Consider the following 5351-nt stretch of genomic DNA (forward strand, 5'->3'; position numbering starts at 1 on the left):
CTGTTTGCAGACTCTGTTTTTCCCAGTAGTCATGATTAAGATCACTGTGGTTTGTGTAAATTAAACCACTTGCTTGGTGTTTATGCTGATATTGTATGGTTTGAATGCTAACTGGCATAAATACTTGATACTCAAACAGAGCACAGATTTTCAACAGTCTTATGAATGTGAATGGGCTTTTACGTGTTCGGCCAGTGGGTGTATGAGACTTTCAAAATGTTAGTGGCAAAATCAATTAGGCTCAGATCAGAAAGTTTTATTGCCAAGTGTGCTTGCACGCATACACGCGCACGCGCACACACACAAAGATAGATGAAAATATTTACAGTATTGTTAAAAATAATATAAATAAATAGGACTAAATGATTTTACAAGGATATTGCACAAAAAAGGGGTGTATTGCACTAGAAGGCATTTAACTGTTGAAGAGGGAAGGGTTTTTTGGGAAGAAGCTGTTCCTGTGCCTGATGATCTGAGACTCTGTCCAGTGTGTGTGTGTCTGTGATGATTTTACAGGTCCTGAATGAGAGCAGGGGAACCAATAATCCTCTCCTGATGTCTGAACCCCACCAGACCGCTATAGATGAACACAGTAGAAGTGTGTCAGCAGCTCCTGTGGGAGGTTGATCTTCAGCTGGGCCTTTTCACGATGACAATATCAGAGTCCCAGTTCAGGGTCTGCACACTTAAAGACTGTCCCAGTTCAAAGACTCCTTCGAATGCAGCTTACTGCCTTTCTGTCCCGGGCTGTGAAGGACAGAACGAGAACGAGTAGATCCTTCACAGACTAGCCTATCATTGCGTGCCGGTGACGACAGGATCTTTTTTTGCCCAAAGAACATGGTGGGTGATAGTTCTTTTGTGGCGGCAAGAAATACACTTAAAAATGTAAGTATTGTGTTGTAATTTACTCAAATATCTAGCGAAACAAGTGTTTCTTTCTTAAAAACGTGAACTGAACCTGAGTTCCCACTGTGCAGCTTCATTTGTAATGTGGTCTAAGGCAAAACTTGTTCTAATATTTCGTTATGTTTTAGGGAGCAAATGCGAGCCAAAAATGTTTATTTATTTACCGGGACCAAAAACCCTGCCAGCGTGACTTGGATGGAAGGCAACAACCCATTTGTAATATTTCCACTGGGCTCTCTTGTGTATTATAACAAATAGGCCTCACCCCGTAAACAAAGCCCACAACAATACAACCAGTAGATAAGACAACAGTCTTTCACTTTTGGTGTTTTTTTGTAGTGTCTTCAAATGTTTTAACCAAATTTGTGGATTCAGAAAGGATTTCTGATTTCTAATTCTGGAGAAAATGGGCCTCCTGCAGGTAACCCTCTGTCTTCATTCCCTCTATCCCTGAGGAAACACCAGGACTGAGTTCAGCAGTGGATGAGGAGGAGGAGGAGGAAGAGCAGGAACCAGAGCCAGAGAAACAGAGACCGAGCGGATCGAGCTGATCATGGAGGACGTGAAGTTTCAGAGAGAGACAGAGGAGAGGACAATGAGAATGGACAGATTGTTTTCTTTTGAGAGATTGGTAGAGAAATAAAATGTATACAAGTTCAAAGTGTGTAAATGAAAGTATTTTTCTATGTATATTTCTATGTATATTCCCTCATCCGGAATGCAGAATCCCTGACAACATTCAAAAGACAGATTTCTGTACATTTGTTTGTTTTTGTAATGCAAGTAATAATTTGTACATGAAACATTCTTCTATACATTTATTTTTTTGTCATGTAAATAAAAATTTGTAAATGAAAATACATTGTTCTATACATAAAGTATTTTTTACAACATAAATGACATCGCTGGTAAAGCTCTGCTGGCGGGACATTATCTGGGATCAGGGCATATTTCCACTGTCCACTAACAGGTTTGCAGGGCTGACTCAATCGACGGCTGCCATGTCTCTGCCATGTTTTCAGAAAGTTAACTCTCATTCTCAAATCAAACCATCAAATATTTTAACATGCAAAATCGTTTCATGTTCCATACATTTTTTGTTTTAGGCATCATATCTACAATTCTTTTACTTCCCTGTTACAAATAGTTGTGGTCAGTGGGCTTCTCCAACAGGGCAGAGAACCACTTACTTTCTCCAAATCATTCTCTCCCTCATCCCTCCTCCTCATTCTCTCCCTCATCCTCCCCCTCATTCTCTCCCTTATTCTATCCTTCATCCCTCCTCCTCATCCTCTCCCTCATTCTCTCCCTTATCCTCTCCCTCATTCTCTCCCTCATCTCTCCTTCTCATCCTCTCCTTCATTCTCTCCCTCATTCTTCCCCCATTCTCTCCCTCATTCTCTCCCTCATTCTATCCTTCATCCTTCATCCCTCCTCCTCATCCTCCCCCTCATTCTCTCCCTCATCCTCCCCCTCATTCTCTCCCTCATTCTCCCCCTCATTCTCTCCCTCATTCTCTCCCTCATCCCTCCTTCTCATTCTCTCCCTCATTCTCTCCCTCATTCTCCCCCCATTCTCTCCATCATTCTATCCTTCATCCCTCCTCCTCATCCTCCCCCTCATTCTCTCCCTCATTCTCCCCCTCATTCTTTCCCTTATTCTCCCCCTCATTCTCTCCCTCATTCTCTCCCTCATCCCTCCTTCTCATTCTCTCCCTCATTCTATCCTTCATCCTTCATCCCTCCTCCTCATCCTCCCCCTCATTCTCTCCCTCATTCTCCCCCTCATTCTCCCCCTCATTCTCTCCCTTATTCTCCCCCTCATTCTCTCCCTCATCCCTCCTTCTCATTCTCTCCCTCATTCTTCCCCCATTCTCTCCCTCATTCTATCCTTCATCCTTCCTCCTCATCCTCCCCCTCATTCTCTCCCTCATTCTCTCCCTCATTCTCCCCCTCATTCTCTCCCTCATTCTCTCCCTCATTCTCCCCCTCATTCTCCCCCTCATTCTCTCCCTCATTCTCTCCCTCATTCTCTCCCTCATCCTCTCACTCATCCCTCCTTCTCATTCTATCCCTCATCCTCTCCCTCATCCCTCCTTCTCATTTTCTCCCACATTCTCCCCCTCCTTCTCTCCCTCATTCTCTCCCTCATTTCTCTTCATCCTCTCCCTTCATCCTCTCCCTCATCCCTCCTCCTCATCCTCTCCCTCATCCCTCCTTCTCATTCTCTCCCTCATCCCTCCTCATCCCTCCCCCTCATTCTCCCCCTCATTCTCTCCCTCATCCCTCCTCCTCATCCTCTCCCTCATCCCTCCTCTTTCTCCCCCTCATTCTCCCTCATTCTCTCCCTCATTCTCCCCGTCATTCTCCCCCTCATTCTCTCCCTCATTCTCTCCATCATTCTCCCCCTCATTCCTCCTCCTCATTCTCTCCCTCATTCTCTCCCTCATCCCTACTCCTCATCCTCTCCCTCATCCCTCCTTCTCATTCTCTCCCTCATTCTCTCCCTCTCATTCTCCCTCTCATTCTCTCCCTCATTCTCCCCCTCATTCTCTCCCTCATCCCTCCTCCTCATCCTCTCCCTCATCCCTCATCCCTCCTCCTCATTCTCTCCCTCATTCTCCTCCTCATCCTCCCCCTCATCCTCCCCCTCATTCTCTCCCTCATCCCTCGTTCTCATTCTCTCCCTCATTCTCCCCCTCATTCTCCCCCTCATTCTTCCCCTCATTCTCCCCCTCATTCTCTCCATCATTCTCTCCATCATTCTCCCCCTCATTCTCTCCCTAATTCTCCCCGTCATTCTCCCCCTCATTCTCTCCCTCATCCTCTCCCTCATCCCTCCTTCTCATTCTCTCCCTCATCCTCTCCCTCATCCCTCCTCATCCTCTCCCTCATCCCTCCTCCTCATTCTCCCCCTCATTCTCTCCCTCATCCCTCCTTCTCATCCTCTCCCTCATCCCTCCTTCTCATCCTCTCCCTCATCCTCTCCTTCACTCTCTCCCTCGTTCTCTCCCTTGTTCTCCCCTCATTCTCTCCCTCATTCTCTCCCTCATTCTCTCCCTCATCCCTCCTCCTCATTCTCTCCCTCATTCTCCTTCTCATTCTCTCCCTCATCCCTCCTCCTTATTCTCCCCCTCATTCTCTCCCTCATTCTTTCCCTCATTCTCTCCCTCATTCTCTCTCTCATCCCTCCTCCTCATCCTCTCCCTCATCCCTCCTCCTCCTCCTCATTCTCTCCCTCATTCTCCCCCCTCATTCTCTCCCTCATCCCTCCTTCTCATCCTCTCCCTCATCCTCTCCCCCATCTCTCCTCCTCATCCTCTCCCTCATCCCTCATCCTCTCCCTCATCCCTCCTTCTCATTCTCTCCCTCATTCTCCCCCTCATTCTCTCCCTCATTCTCTCCCTCATCCCTCCTCCTCATCCTCTCCCTCATCCCTCCTCTTTCTCCCCGTCATTCTCCCCGTCATTCTCCCCCTCATTCTCCCCCTCATCCTCCAGGGCCATGATGTCACCAACCCCAAGGCAGATGTTGTGGAGGATGAACTTGAAGTTCATTGTGAACTTAGCACATTTTAGAAAGATAAGAATAGAAACATTTCAAAACAGATAAGTTTGGCTTGCATTAACTACACAGTATGCAAAAACATATTTGTGTGATTCATATTTCTCATATTCCAGAACCACAGCTGACAGTCGTATACATGGTTTTAGAATGTAAAACGTCCTTTATCAAATATATTAGTTAAAGAATAGAAAGTTCCAACCTTTCATTATAATTTGTCAGAAAAAAGAAAACGATGAAGGAGCACAAGCAACAGGAGAGAATCTGGAGATGCAGGTAAACTCGTGCATCATGATATCATCGGTTATGATGTCAGCTCGACTGAATGAAACATCGGCCAAAACAGCAGATATGGAAATAAGACGAATAAGACCTTTTTTAAGGAGAACAGGTCATGCTTCTTTCCAAATTTCCAAGTTTGGTTAGAGCATGATTTACATTGAAAAATCAAACAAAACCAGTCAGTTTAAGAACCTATCTAACAGCTTGCTGGAACCAGTTGAAAAACCAGAGCTTTTTTTATTTTTTATATCTTTCCTGTGGTGCATCATGGGAGATGGGAGAAACCAAACTGGGGTTAAATGGTATTATTTTTATTTAAGTTTTTTTTTTTATTATTTGAAATGCTTTGCAATGGTTAGGCTTAGGGTTAGTATGTTGTTATATAATATTTTTTAATTAGGGCACTTAAAGCTTATAATACTGAGGTTTGTGTATTTGGTGAACTTAATTTAGGGTTGCTTGCATGTCTGTCAATGGTTGTGCCCATGAGTATAAATGCCCTCTAGCTGAACTTTCACAGCATTGTCAGTCTGTGATGGAAGTTGGAGAGTAATGAAGCTACTGAAGGTTGGAATTATTGAGATTGAGAAGTTTGTT

Source organism: Abramis brama (genome assembly GCF_963993115.1).
Source record: "Abramis brama genome assembly, chromosome: 16".
Taxonomy (NCBI): Eukaryota; Metazoa; Chordata; class Actinopteri; order Cypriniformes; family Leuciscidae; genus Abramis; species Abramis brama.